The 15,739-nt window shown below is 50.8% G+C and overlaps 1 protein-coding gene across 16 annotated transcripts in view; it reads right to left on the reverse strand.

Moving 5' to 3' along the window:
* NCOR2 (nuclear receptor corepressor 2) overlaps positions 1 to 15,739 on the reverse strand; it is a 260,683-nt gene that overhangs the window by 136,984 nt on the left and 107,960 nt on the right. The window lies entirely within an intron of this gene.

Below are 15,739 nucleotides of genomic sequence, written 5' to 3' on the forward strand. Positions count from 1 at the left end.
CGTGACAGCAGCTCTTCCTCCTGCCAAAGCCTTGGAGGCTCCCACCACCTTCAGTGCTACCTGCATTCCTACAGGATCAATAAACCCATCCATATTCAGGAGCTCCCAGCAGCACTGTCCCCTCACATCTCAGCAGCCAGCTCAAGGCTACATCTTCTCCGCAAAAATGAGGTAGCCACAGACATGTCCTCCTTCGACACAACCACGGCCATGCTGGACAGAAGAATGGCATTAACCACGCTGAATGAGACGGGGCTATGAGGGCAGCCCCCAGGAGGAAGGACTCCCCCCATCTCTTTCATGGAGGTCCTCCTCCATGTCTTATTAAATTCTGGGGGACCTCCGAGTGTTGGATGTCAAATGCATCCATCCAGAAATGGAGAGAAAGGGGATAGGCAAGGTTAGCCGAGATAAAGATAGACTGAACTGATGAAAACCAGCTTTTTGCAAATTCCAGGTGAAAAGGCTCTCAGCTCAACAAGATCCTTCAAGTCAGAGACCAGATGGATCAGCATAACCTCCGTGGCTGTCACAGGGAGCAGCTCTAATGACCATGAGCTGGAGGCAGAGGAAAAACACATCAAAACATTCAGCTTCACCTTCAGCAACGCAACAGCTTTGCTGAGCCCAACGAGCTGGTATCGCATGAGCATCCCAGAGCGACGGCGCCTCACCTGCACGCCACCCTTCACCTCTCCAGCTCCAGATGAAGGAGCCTGTCTCCTGCAAACACAAGTTGCATGCCTGGATGAGTTTGCCCACCACTGATGAATGCACCTGGGATGAAGCAGCTGTTTAATAGCCACCAGCCACACAGACAGGGATCACAGCACACCAGCAGCCTACCCTGACCCAGGACACTCCTCTCTGGCAGCTACCCAACACCTTAATTAAAAGTTTATCTATTAATTTGCTCAGTGAGTGGATGGATTTCTTTTCCTGGAGGGGACAGGAAGAGGAGCTGTGGCTGGGTTTGTAACCGTAAACCACTGCCAGGCTGGGCAGCCAACACACTGCAGCTGCTGGGGCGGGGGAGAAAGGGGGAGGCGAACAAGTGAAGAAGTTCACACAACTTTGCTACCTTCATTACAGCACGGACATTACAACCACAGACAAAGCTGACGTTGTTCTGCACCAACAGGCACTGAGCATCCTCCCCTCCACACTGACTCACGGCCACCAGCAAGTGGCCAGGGCTACCCACCGACCCTCTCCCCAAGCTGGTCCTCCTGTGGGGGCAAGGGTGACATGATGGAGCTTGGTGGCACTGGGACAGCGGGGACCCCTCTGTGCTCCTCCATCTAGCAAGGCACATGGATGGTGGCCCTGGGTTGTTCGCCAGCTGTGTTGCAGCTCACTCCAGACATGGCGAGCGTGCAGATGCCACCTTGGCACTGTTCGGCATCTCAATAGCATCTGCTTACCATGAAACAGAACCATTCAGGGTGGCCTACTCCCTGCTGGTGGTGGGGATGAAGCACGGTGAGCTCCCTCCTGGCGAGGCTGCACCCACAGCCTGGCAAAGCCACAGGGGACCTGGCTTTGAAGGCAGTCCCTGCCTGGTGGGGCTGTGCTGAGATGAGCTCTGTCCTATTCCCCTCCGTAAGGGATGGGCAGCATCATCCACAGCAAAGCTGGAACAAGGGGAAGCAAAAGAGAATGTTTCCCAACAAAGTGGCCATGTCCCAGGACACCAGCATCCTTCACTGGCACCTTCCCCCTCCTCTCCCCTGCTAGATTCTGTTGTAACTGAAGGAGACATCAAGCCAGACAGGGGGGATACACTGCTGGATGCAGCCTGGAGTCATCAACGCCCTTCCCACTGCTGCCATCAAAGGACAGAAAGCAAAGGAGCAACCTAAAACCCCTTCCTCACTGTCCTGCGTGGGGCTCATCCAGCCTTAAGAGCATAAAAGCACCAGAAAGCTAAGCTGGTTGTTTCCAGCATCCGTTCAGAAGAGAAACTAGAAGAACATCAGAGGTTTTTGGAGAATCCCAAGAAGCAGATCCTGTCTTGTTTTACTTCCCCAGCATTAGACACCCAAATTGGTCAGTCTGCTGCAGCGGGAAGGCTTTGTGCTCTCCACAACTGGGTTGGTTTCTTTTGGTTTTTTGGTGGGTTTGGGTTTTTTTCAAGCCAAGAGGAGCAGGACAACCACAAGAAGCAAAAGATAAATCAGGTGTTCATAAAATCTCGTTCAGATTAAGGCATGGGAAGCAGAAGTGGCAGTGGCTTGTAGGTGGGTAGGTTTTTCTAAAGGTAAGCAAGCTACCTGCCAAAAATGCAGGAGAGAAAGACCTCTCTGTGCACATGAAACAAAAGATCCTATCTCTTGTCTGCCAATATGCAAGACAGGGCATCTTTAAACTCCTACTTGGCACAAAACCCTTTGGAAACCTGGTTTCTGATACATTTTTATCTTTTTGCCTTGCAGAATCTGAAGTAAAATAGCAGCAAAGCTGAGTAAAGGAAACAGCTACAAGTCACAGCACAAAAACCATCATCATCTGATATTAGATGATTATAGCAATAGAAAGAGGCAATGTCCCTGCACCTCAAATAACTGGTCACTGTCATTTTACAAGCACCTCTCTAAATAAATGAAATGACAAGCAGCAAGAGGAAGGAAAAACCAAAACTAAAGGCAAAAAAAAAAAAAAAAAAAAAAAAATCTTGCCCGTGGAATCGTGAAGCCAAAAAGCAGAGCTCCTGTATTTATGCAAGGTACGAAGAAGCCCTTCTTCTAAATCACAAAAATGGGTTGAAAAGAGGTTTGCAAAGGCCAGAGTCCACCCAGAGCCTGGGGTGGACTCTAATGGATAAAGATATTTCAACTAGTGCTCTGTTTCCTAGCACTCTCAAGAAGCCGCTCAAAATATGTTCCTCTGCTTCAGCTAGTATCATACCCAGACTCTGAACAAGTGCAGTGTGAAACGTGAAATTCTTCTTATTAACGTGAAGTCAGACTTCGAAACCAACATGAGCTGGGAGAGCTGGAATAAATCTGCTGGAGGGAAGAAAACAATTACTGCATTACTCAAGTTGATATTTTCTCAGTAATTATACTGTTTCCATGTGATTTGTTTTTATACACAGCTAACAGCTACTGTAGTTCCTGTTTATCCCTGGCCTTATTATTACGTGATTTATATGATAACAAGGGTGGGCGAGCAGGGGGCAGAGGCTGCATAAACCTTCCCGCAGCAAGAGGAGATGCTGGCACTGAAGAAAACAATTATCACTAGAGGAGTCTATCAAAGAGCAAGTCCAGGCTTTGGGGGTGGATTTCTTCTACATGCTTTTATTCCTAACATAGATAACATTAACGGAGCAAGCCTGCTACACACTGCTAGGCAGTGGCTTTAAAAACATGGGAGAAAGGGGAGAAAGGAAAAGCATAAGCCAACTGCCCATCTATGCCATGAAGAGCAAGTAAGCCTCCAGGTAAATTCAATATCCCTGCTTTCAGACACACCAGCAACCAGGTCCACAAGAGAAAAGATGGTGGGAACCCCAACCTTGGTCCCAGGACATGCTGGAAACTGCGCCAGACCATCGCCGCCTCCTTATTTTGTATTACTGACCCACCTCGCAATGCTCCCACGGCACTCGCGGGAGTTGGTGGGATGGAGAAGGGCTTCCGTGCCATGCGTCAGCTCAGCACCTATGGCTGGATGCAGCCCAACCTCCTTGAAGGGTAATTTTTCTTGGCTGTTTCCCACCCTCAGGACACAGCAGAGCAGTAGCTCTGCTCCACCTGCGCCTAACTCTTGCTGTAAAATGCATTTTGACCTTTCTGATCCCGACCGCACCGGCTGCCGCTTCAAAACTACACTGGTGGAGCTTCAAGGCCTCCACAGCCCCAGTCGGTGCCTGTGCGGCACTGGTGTGTACTGAGCGAAGAGAGCCGCTTGCTTGGGACGACCCTCGGGATCTCTAGCACAGCACCACAGTGTTTGCCCTACATATCATCTTCAGTTAGTCCTGGTCTCTCTCTGCCTTTCTAAACCAGATCATTAATGATGTTCCCCCAAGCCCAGGACAGAGATTCGGGGATGCCGATTGTCACCTCTTCCACAGTCTGTTCGCTTTCTAATTATCAGCTGGCAGCAGCATTTTCTGCTGGAGCACCGGGAGGGATTAAGAGGTGTTATCTCCAACTCCTGCCCACTCGCACATCTCACGTCCTTGCAGGCTGGAGAAGATTGCCAAAGCAGGCAGGATGGGCCGGGGCTGCTCAAATTGTGCTCATACTAATTCCACCGCCCCACCCCCCCCCCCCCAAAAAAAAAATCAGGAACAAAGGGTGGGCTTGTGCTCAGGGTGGCCTGCCTGCGAGGATGCCTCCATCACCCGAGCCTCTCATGGCAGCACAGAGCTACTGAACATCGCTGAACTCTACCAACTTAACACCAGCCCCAAACCCCGGTCCGCGTGAGGCTGTGCTACACGGCAGAGACGGCAGCTTGTTCTCCCCGTCCAGGAACCCGCGGCTGAGCAGCATCGCACACCCCAGCAGACGCAGAGCCCCGGGGCTTTCCCACACACCCTGGGACAAAAACCAAGCAGGAGAGCCAACACCCCACACCTCCGTCCATCAGGTTTTAAGGTAAAAACACGCATATAAAACTCTTAAATGGGCCAAATACAGACCAAAGGATTTTTTTTTTTTTTAATTGGAAAAGTGTCCAACGCATTCTGGCATATCAGCAGCCCCAAGATGACAGCACTGATGGGGCAAAAAAGTCAAAGGGGCTGAAAACTAACATCTCGTTTCCCTAGGGAGACGTGCAAGTGCGAAGTCAGAGAGCCTGAGCAGTGAAAAGTACATCGCGTTATTGCAATTCTTTTGTTCGTGACCATCTGCTGCACTAATGGCTCTTTCAGCAGCCCAACCTTTCAAACGGGGTTTTAATTCTTAAATACTGCTGGCTCTCGGCTGGGCTGCATCCCCACAGCCGTTCAAAGAGCTGCCGAAGCGGGATGTAGATGTGTATGTCGGTGTATGCGGCATGACTCCAGGGAGCACCTATGGTGTTGGTCACCAGCCGTGAGCACACGGGCATTCCCGTGCAAGGCTAACCAGTGCTGATGCCACGTGTGGGACCGAGGCATCACCCACATCCTTCCTCCATCCCCACGCTCCATGGCACGTGCAGCAGGGGAGACGAGAAAAACAGGGATTGCTTTCACTGGATGCCGCCCAGTACGTGCTCTCATGGGAATTCATGAAACTGGAGACTAAGGAGCTGTCTGAAGACAAAGCTGATTTTTTAATTTAATTTTTTTTAAAATAAATCTGTGACTTTATGAGAAGGCCTATGAAATTCCTTTCCCCTGTAATCCAGCTGAATTCCACACAGCCAGGGCAGAAAATATCCCAACAATTTCTAAGCTTGCACGAAAGTAGGTCAAAAAACTTCCCCAATGTTTCAACAGCTTGAAGCAATTTAATTGCAAAACCAGTACCAAATGCTGACCCTCCCTCCCCACCCCCACCAGCAGATTTACGAGGGTGGTAAAACCTCGCCAGCGAGTGTTACAGTTAAATGCACTAACCAAAGCCTAGTATCTGGTCTTGCAAAACTTGCTTGTGCTCAAAAAAGCCGTTCCACAGTGCTTATCCTTAACAGATGCTGTCTCTGGACCTCAGGATCGCAGGATATTACAGAAGCGGCAGCAAACACGGCTTATGGACTCAGAGGTAGCCTAGAATAACGGGTCAAATCTGGAAAACCTTACTCAGGCAAACTCCCACCGAAGCCTAAGGCATTATACCGACAAATGGATGTTGTGCCTTTCATTACCTTTTTGCGTTTCCCCATTAGTGGATAATAATTGCATTGAATGCGTACGTTCCCTACTGACTTCACAGGAGTGATGAATTCTCACCTACCCATCTACTCATTACAAAGAGGAGCTAATTGCTCCACCTCTCATTAAGAATTGCCCAACATTGCCTATTCTGCATTGCTGGATTTTCAGTTGACCCTACGTTTGTTAAAACATTAACAGTCTGGACTGAAATTTTCCATGCTGAATATTTGCTTCAGGCATTTTTAGGCTTTCTTTTTTCCCCTAAATAGTAAATTTCAGCCAAAACAACTCTGCCGCTTCCAAGAACAAGTTTACAGGAAAATATGCCTTTCTGCAACGTTCAGAAAGATTCTGGGAACCTTTTCTTTGGGCATCATCGGCACAGTTGATGCATCTGGCAAGACTGCTCTCTGCCAGTGATTTGTCTTTTGTTAACTCTGAAAAAGTGTCCAAGTTAAAAAAAAAAAAAAAATTTAATAAAAATCTCATTTTGGTGCTTGCCTAGGCAAATGACTTTGAACCAAGCAAGCAAGTGGAGTGGGGTCCTGGGTAGCTCCAGGTCAGGTATCGCACTCTGCCTATACTCCTGCAAAGGGAAGGAAAGGGCTGAGCTGGAAGGACCTTACTGGCATGTGCGGAGCGCTCCAGGCCAACAGCAACAAGTGCCCCAAAAGAGCTGTGAATAACTGCAGGAGTCAGGCTTTACCTGCTGTCCAAACCACGAGACCACCCACCAAAAGATAAGGATGAAGTAAAGCAGCCAGCGACCCGCTCGGCACAAGATGGAGGCCATCCTGGGCACTGAATGGAGGGTCACATAAAGCAAAGACGGTGTCCCGATGCTTTCAGCAAATAAGGGGGAGGACAAGTTAAGGTTGTCAGGGTAGCCCGTAGAGCAGCAAGCAATTCCACTCCTCCGTTTGCAACTTTAATGTTCTTTCAAGAATTTGTCCACCCACAGCATCACTTCACCTGTGCTGTCATTGCCCCAAATGATGTGCCGCTGAGAACATCATCGTCCCGGTAACACACCACCTCAGCCCTAAATCCCCATATCCCCTTTGCAAACTCAAACCCATTTGTTTAAATGAGCAGGGCTTCCACTAACCTGGAAGACAAGCAGGCACAGGAGCCCCTCGCAGCCTCCCCCCTGCCAGCCCGGGCAGAGGCCGGGCACAGGAGGACGGTGGCAGTGCCTGCCAGGCGCGTCCTGCTCGCAAGCCACCTCCCGCACTGTGGCCGGGACCCGGCTCACCCCACGGCTGGAGCCAGGAGGAAAGCGTCGGTGTCTCGGTTTGAAGAGCAAAACCGCTTCTTCAGGGAACGGCACTGGCTTACGGCGACGGAAAACAACCACGAAATTACAGCACTGGGGAAGCAAAGGTTTGCATGAAAAAGGCACCAGGCACATAACCCATCGGTTTAAGAGCATGTCACAATCCTGCATCAGGATATTCAAAACCGCGACTCGAGCGACTAAGACATCCCTTGGGTTTACAGAGGCCAAAAGGAGGGGGCCGCCCCGAGCTCACTGAAACGCTCGGGAGGTGCGCGAACAAAATACGAGGGAGACAAGCGCTTATGTGATGTCTCTTAAAAAGGAGTGAACTGTGAAAAATGCCTCTGATTACATTAAGCGCAAAGGCAGGGAGGCAAATTTTTAATTGCCCAATTTGGCGCTCAGCCAGGGCAGTGGGGTTAGCGCCTCCTGGCTTTGCAGAACCAGATTTTAAAGGTAACGGGGGAGCTTATTGCAGAGCCGGCCACCGCTCCTCCCAGCAAAGGAGTTGGTTTGCTGGGGCTCAAACCACACTTGCCTTCCCTGGAGCCAGCTGACTTCAGGCAGCTTTCACAGGTACCTCTGAATAATTGCCACAGACTTCCACGGAAACGTGGGACACGGTGACATGGCCTCATGCGACCATCACCCTCTCCCGTTTTCGCATTTCCCCCTGTGCCTGCTGCTCAGGGAGTTTCTTTAGGGAGACCCCCAGGGAGGCAAGAGGGGTCCCCTACCTGGGAGTGCAGGCAGTCGGTGCACAACTCCCAAACCTCCTCCAGCAGCCTGGGAAGCACCCTGTCACCAAACCCAACAAACCCCAGCGGAACGTAACACTTACTCCGTGCCTTTGAAAGTTTTAGCCTTGCATCTTTTTTTTTTATTTATTTTTTTGCAACACCACCCATCCTCTTTCAACTGCCACATGCAGTAAAGAAAGGTCCCAGTCTTTCCAGCACACCAACCACACAGAGACGTAGCATTAAGGTGCATGTTAATCCCAGCAGGTGTATTCCCCCTGATTTGAGGATGCTGGAATAGTCCCTACCAAATCCCAGCTAGTCCTCAAGAAGGTAGAAAGCCCTCAAGCCCTAGATGCCACTCTGAAAGCATGATGGAGTTTGCCTTTTGTAAAAAAGGCCTCTGCAGAAAAAAATGCCTACTTTTATACTAGTACAATACTCAAACGACCAGCACGAATGCCATCACACAAGTGTGACAGTGCCTGCATCAGCACACGTTAGTCCCGCAGAAGCGGGAGGCAGGCAACCACATCTGCTTTGATCTGCCCTCCGCCAAGCATTGCGTTAAAACCCAAAAGTAATTCCACCCCAACTGGCACAGCTACACCAGTCAAAAAGCAGGTGGGCAACAAGTCAGCATGATTAAAGATACCGCAGCGTCCTGTGTTACAAACGCAAGGCCAGATCCTGAGCCAGGCTCAGCACCACCCAACACCCACCGCTGTCCACGGGCACTGGGACACGCAAGCCCCTGCTCAGGATGGCTGGGAAAAGCAGCGCATTGCTCCGCAGCTCGGATGTGCCCAGCGAACCTCCTCCTCTGCTTGCAGGAGCCTCAGCTTGGCGATTGGAAGGGTGCGCCCAGGTTGGTGCCGGCGTGGGGAGGGCAGGGCAGCAGGACCCCCCTGCCCAGTCCAGCCCAGTCCAGCCCAGCCCAGCCGGGGAGCGGGTCCTGCCCTGCACCCCAGGAAGCTCCAAGCTCATTCACTGGGTGACACCAGGTGCGTCCTCCAGCACATGGACAAACATGGGGGAGGGAAAATCCACCACGGCAGCTTCTAAAAAACCTCACTTATTTAAAAATAAAAAATTGAGGGGAAATGAAAAGACAAAAGCCCTTCTCAGCCTGGTGTTATCAAGCAGAGGAAATGAGACTTCTAAAGCTCCCATTCAGAGAGGAGTGGGGGGGGGGAGAGAAATCCCACTCCAGACGCACTTGAGCGAACAGCTTTTGAAATGGAAATGTCGCTCTTCAGATACATTTAAATTTCCTCCTACTGCCAGGGAGGAGGAAGGAGGCAGAAGAACGAGCAGAGACTCCTCAGCCATGCAAATCCAAATGGGGGGTCCATTCAGGGCAGCACCCGGGCGGCCCTGTCGAGAGGGGATTTGTCAGGGAGTTAATCAGGACCGGCACACGGTATTAATATCAGGAAGTCAACTTGAAGGGTCATCAGGTTTAGAGGGGAGGGAAGGGAATGAATGAAGACAGCTCTATTTAACCACGGCCACAAGTAAGATCTACCTAGAGACTGCTCACGCTCCCTCCCTCCGTTCTCCCTGCACAACCATCACCCAAATTACTTTTCCCCGAATCCCAGAGGTTGAGCTGCCTGCTGAAAAGGAGCTTGACTGATGGAAAAAGGAAATGCAAGCAAGACCTGAGACAGTTTGAGCAGTGGCCGAGGTGCGTTGTGGGACCAACCCAAACCTCCCCTTACATGCAAGAGCCATTGCACCAAGCCAGGATCACTAACAACTGCCCTGGGGACTCCCAGCACATCGGGCATAGGTTGACAGGTCCCAGCACAGAACTCCTGCTCACTCCCAACAGCTCCTCTTCCAACTGTGTCAGCTGGAAAAACAGAAGTTACTGCTCCTCCAGCAATCCACCCAGCTGCCCTCACCAACTGCATGCCACCACTTCGTTGCTCTAATTTCTTTAGGGTCGCTTAATGTATAGGTTCATTCCAGCTGTGGTCTCAGGTATCTACAGCAGCACATCAAATACCTCTCATCTGTAAAAACCAGAAATTCTAAGACTGCAAGAAAACCGGACTTAATGGCAATACTCCAAAGACTTCCCCCGCCCCCAAAATCTAGTAAGTTCCCAAAAGTTCAATTTTTATCAGTAAAGTCTCTTTACTTCTACCAGAACATCTCAGTACACACGCACATGTGTCTTGTGAGACTCAAACACGCACATCTCAACTGATCTCAACTGAGTAGTCTGGAAGCAGATAGGGGTCACTGGTGAATCTGACCTGTGAACTTCACTGGCTGAGACAAAAAAACCCAAGCAACTATTTCATCAGGAATCTAAGCCGATCCGACTTCCATTTTGAGATGGCTGCACTAGAAAACTTGTTTAAGCATGAAACAAGGCTGCTTAGACGCTTTTGAAAAATTTTTAACGAACGTAAAGAACGGGGAGGGGAAGCCCTTCCCTTGAAACAGCTTATCTTGGCTTTTAATGAAGCTTTTAGTAGCCTCATCTGTCCCCAACACACCACTGAAGCCTGCTTAACTCCCCCTTCATTTTGGCATCTTCCCTTTAAGCGGGTGCTGGCCCTGCACGCTGCAAAGCTCCATCCCCAACACGTCCCCGCCACGTCCCATGCACAGCAACTCCGCCTGCACCTCCACCGCCCGAGGCGCCCACCAGGACCCCGGCAGCCCCCCCCAGACACACAAAACGTATACACCAGCCACGGTCCCAAGCACCCCACAAGCAGCAGTGCTACGACAGCCTGCCAGGACACGGGATGCAGGGATTCGGGGCACGGCCCCGGCTGCTTGCAGGCATCTCCGTGCATTGCGAGAGGCGGGTGTAGCACCGAGCAAGGCAGGCCGCCGCGCGCAGGATACGTGCTGACAGGGGAGCACGGGTGGTGCAAAGCGACCGTCAGCTGCGCCATCAATCAGAGCCAGCCGCCGGCTGCGTTCAATGGTTTATTGTTCTAATAATTGTGCAGACACGTGGAAGGGGGTGCCTCGACATTCGCCGCTTGTTTGAGTAGCCATTTCCTTTGCTGCTCCGCCTGCTTTTCCGTCGGGAGGCCGCATCCTGAGCCCCGGGGGTGGCAGGCGGGGGGGCAGCAGTGCTGGCCATCCCCACCGCCACCGCCGCCCCCGCGGCCGGCGAGGCAGGAAGGCGGGAGGCAGTAACGTCCCCCAGCAGCAGGAAACGCAGGCGGGTGCTGGTCCAGGCGTGAGCCGTCGGCCCAGCCCTCTGCCTCGACAAGCCCAGAAAAACATGCAAAACAAACCTTTCACAAGAGTTTTGGATTTACTTGGAGAGTTTTTTTGCCATAATATTTTTTTTTGCGCCCAATCAGCAGGTAGAGACAGTCTCAGGGTGCAGAAACCATTACAGTGTCTCAAGCGTGACACTCCTCGAGCATCACTCAGCTCTGCGATCAGAGCAAGACTGACCAAGGAAAGACCAAATACCAACAAGAGTGCAGGATAAAGCAGTTCCCGAAGGCTCAGGGCAGAAGCACCATTTCTAATTGCGAACGGCTGTGGGAGTCACTCAAACTGCAAACCTCTGCCCAGGCTGTTCCTGCAGAAAAGCATGAAGCACCCCTGTCTCTCCAGGCCAGGATGTTACAGAAAAAAACCCTGAACATCTCAGCTCCCATAGCAAGAATAAGCCCACAGTGAATTTGTTATTATCTGTTAGCAAAGCAGCAGCTTCCCACCAAGGCTGGAATTTCCATCTTGGTTTGGCAGGCACGGGGCTGTGAAATGATTACTGTGTTTACTTTTCCTTTGCTAACTATAAAATCCCATTCCACTGCCCTGCCAAGAATGACTGAAGCTAATAAAATTCAGGCATTTGGAAGAAAGCAATAATAAACCTCCCTTTTGGGGCCTTTATGATGAAATTTCCCCACTCCAATCAGCGATTATGCTGTATTCATGAACACTAGTGATGTCTCCAAGTGCACCCAGATTGACTCAAATCAATATTTAGCTTTGCTCGAGACTGTAAGCCTTTCTCCATGTGGCTGCTGATGGCAGGATCACTGAACTGCACAGCTAGAAGAAGCCTTTGAAAAAACAGCTTACAAGTATATGAGGCAGTGTACATATATATGTGTGTGTGTATATATATATATAAAAGTAGGCTTTTCAATTACTTAAAAACCTGTGAAAAAGTATATACACATGAAACATTCATGGATGCATGAATTTACAAATCCCTCTCCAAATATATTGAAAGCCATTAATATAATGCACACTATATATTTATATACACATACTTGCCTATTCTTTAGCAGCTTTTAGTGTTTGAAAGACCATAACGTTCCTGTGTTTACATCTGCCGCTCTGCCTGCTGCTGAGGCAGAAACACATGAGGTGCTGGGGGCAATCTGCTCTACGTCACACCTGTGATGGCTGGCACGAGATAAAATAACGCAGACCTGAAAAACAACCTGAAATAAAAGCCTGCGCTTGGTTTGGTCGCGTAACCACATGCGACAGCTTGATTTGCACTAGGCAATGGTTCTTTCTTAACCAGCCATGGGAACGACAGCATCCAAAGTGGAGATCAGACGGCAGAAACAATCACAGGGAGGAGAGAAATCAGCCACGTCCCTTGTCAGGGCAGCGATCAGAGTTCCAAGGCAAGCCTAGGAAGCGCTACCGTGCAGGCAGAGGAGGTGATAAAGTGCCAAGACAGCAGAGAAACCCGCTGCCGATGTACGCTGGAGCAGGGTGCTGCGAGCTCCGCAGCCCCAGGGGGAATCCCTCGGGATGCGGCAGAGGCACCACGCGCTGAGCAACCCCACGTCTGCTGCCCATCTCCTCTGCTGCTTGGCACTGCCAGAGGACAGGGCTGCGCTCTTTCCCTGCATCTCACAGGGAAAGGTACTGGGTGCAGGATTAAAGGGGCTGCCAGTCCTTGGCCGGGATGAAGGCAAGCAGAAGCTGGGCTGAACATTGGCACATGCAGAAGGTGCTTGGTCAGAGCACTAAGATGACCAAAGAGTAACTAGATCTAGGCCAGGACTGCAACGAGGTGGTTCAGGTCATTTCATCCCACGCTGCTTCTCCCCCACTAATTTCTGCTTCTGATTCACCAAACTAGGGGTAGGACAGAGCACATCGCTCCCATCCCGAGCCAGCTCTGCCGCTGGGTAAAAGCCCATTTCCAAGGGCAGAGGGAGCAGGCTCCACCACACTCTTGCTCCTTAGCCTCCTGGAAAAAGATGCCAAGAATTAGAATTACATTTTTCGAGAGCAGCAGAACAAGCCAAGGGCCTGTCAGCTTGTCCTAAAACAACCCCTCTCCACTTGCTGAGCATGCAGCCAGCATTCCTGACGCACACCAGTGTCCATTGCCCCTCGGCCCCCCCCATGCAGCACGAAGCTGCAGAGCATTTCATGGTGGAACAAGCCAGAAAAACCTCTGAATGTTCTCTGCCTAAAACACAGCCAAAGAGTTTTCACGTTTAAAAAGCAGGTTTGGGTCCAAAAAGAAAGGAGGTTTTCAGCGAGCGATTATAACTAGGCCCTTTGGCACTCAACAGCTCCTCTCTTGTTATCGATGCTAAGGGTGTTGTTAAGAGATGAGGCTCCACGAAGCACGGACGTGAAGTCACGGAGCTTTAGCAAGGGCTGTTGCCATGTTCAATATGTTATTACAGCTCCATCACCACAGGCACATAGAGCAGCAACTCATCTCTGCCAAATCCGTCTCTGAAATCACTCCTCCACTCCATCCCCTCCAGCAGCAGCAAGCAAACACCATCGATTGCTGTTGCATCTCCTCCACGGCTTTCCACCCAGCTCTGGGAAGGAAGGCTTTAGCATGAAATACCCTCCTCCTCAAAACACAGCACGCAAAATTAATCTGATCGGTGTCACAACTCACTGGCTTTTGTTGCGTGAGTCAGAACTGTGGATGGGCTGCATTTCATAATCATGAAAATGTACAGCACCAAAAATGTGCTTGGTGCTGTATGTTCACGGAGAAGACAGCCAAGCTGCTCCCACCAAACCCCTCGCCCTCCCCAGGCAGACCCTGGGCGAGGAGGGGCATGCAGGGATGCTGAAGAAGGAGGGAGGCTGAGTTCATATGCGAGAAGACATACGTGCTAGCGAATCGGTAACAACCTCCTGCTGCTTTGTCGCCTGCACTGACCAGCCAGATGACGTGGAAGCGGGAAGAACCACGTACCCCATCCCAGAGCACGCCTGGATCCAGCAGAAGCCGAAGCAATGCTCCGTGCCTGGCAGCACCTACACCCCCTCCTAGAAGATGAGGGGAAGAGAAGAAACCCAGATCAGGTTGAAACTGCAGGGAGAGAAGAATACAGCCAGGACTCTTGGTACCAGGACTGAATTCTTCCCTGGAAATTTATTCCAAGTGAGCATTTCTTTTTTACCACAAATGTGCAAAAACGCATTGACCGCAGGTGGACAGCAGCGGTGACTGGCACAGCGCTTCTCACCCTGCACCATTCCTGTGCTTTGAAGCAATACATGGGAGTCTGGTGCCGGTTCCTGCCACACCAACCCCATTTCCTAAGTCCCACCCGAGGACTGACAAAGTTAAGTAGCAAACTAGCTTTGCTCTCCTGTATTTCCAGGACATAACAGGGCACATAAGAATCATGGCTATTAAAGAAAAAATAGATAACATGTAAAAACACTGCAAAGATGGAGAAGAAAAATCTCCATGAATCCACGCAGCACACCCAGCTCTCAACGCCGCCTTGTTGCAAGCAGAAAAAAACGGCAATATTTCTTCCAATTACAGAGGTGAGGCACACAAAGTCAAGGGACTTTCTTTCCCTCAAGCAGATCAGGTGAGATGTCGCACTGTGCGAGCCTTGTAATATTGACTGAATGGAACAGAAAAGTCCAATTATGTAAATGATGAAGCAGGCTCCCGACAAGCAGCCAGCCTTATCATGCTGCCCTTCTCCACTGCTACGGCTTGAAAGGCAATTTAAAAGGTTGTTTTGGATGTCGATCACCACAAACGAGCCGAAGAAGTGCGAAACAACAACCTGCGCTTGAGGCACCATCAGTTCACCCGTTGGTTTTCCAGCCATGCTGAGCCTCGGCCGTGCTCTCCACTGCTCAGGGAATGCTGCGGACTTGGAGCAGCTGGGGCAGGGGAGAGCTGGGCTGCAGGTGGCTCGGGGCAGGTCAAGCTCAGTTTTTACATCCTGCCTCCAGAGCGTTTCCGCAGCCCACAAGGGCTTCCCCTGCCGTGCCTGGGTCTCTCAGACCATAGTTCAGTTCTTTGGCCATAGGAACTTCAGCTGAAAAATGGAATAAAATCAGTTGTCTTGTCAATCATGGTGCTCCTTCCCTTTACCCCACCACCCCAGGGCCAGCTGGAGGAGCTTAACATTTCACAAGGACTACACAACGCCTAACAGCATCTGGTTTTCAAATGAAACCAGCATGAGCCCATGCACGGGGCAGAGCATCCCATTCCAGATACAACACTCCTCCAGCTGTTTGTTCCTTTGGCTCCCTGTCCCAAGCTGGTGCACGGCACAGGCTGCTGACAAGCCCTCGCAGCCATCCTGGCATGGCCGCTGCGCAGCGGGCCATGCAATGAACTCCTGGGCATGCCGCAAGAGCCAGACTGCTTGCACAAGGCAGGCACGCACTCCCAAAGGTGTATGTTCACATGCAGGTGAGCAGGGGTCAACACATTCACACTCATCCTCCTGTGATTTGGAAATGATCTTCAGAGCAGGGAGGAAAGCAGGGGAAGGGAGAAATCCAGCCAGAAGTGTTTGCACTGTGACAATGTGAACAATGCAAATATTTCAGCTTTTAAATATGTTTGGAATGACAGAGAATGCCAACATCTCCCTCATCTTCCCAGAAATAGCCTTGAATCATTGCTGCCCTAACGAAAAGTCC

The sequence above is a fragment of the Aquila chrysaetos genome, chromosome 9 (genome assembly GCF_900496995.4).
Source record: "Aquila chrysaetos chrysaetos chromosome 9, bAquChr1.4, whole genome shotgun sequence".
In the NCBI taxonomy this organism is placed as follows: Eukaryota; Metazoa; Chordata; class Aves; order Accipitriformes; family Accipitridae; genus Aquila; species Aquila chrysaetos.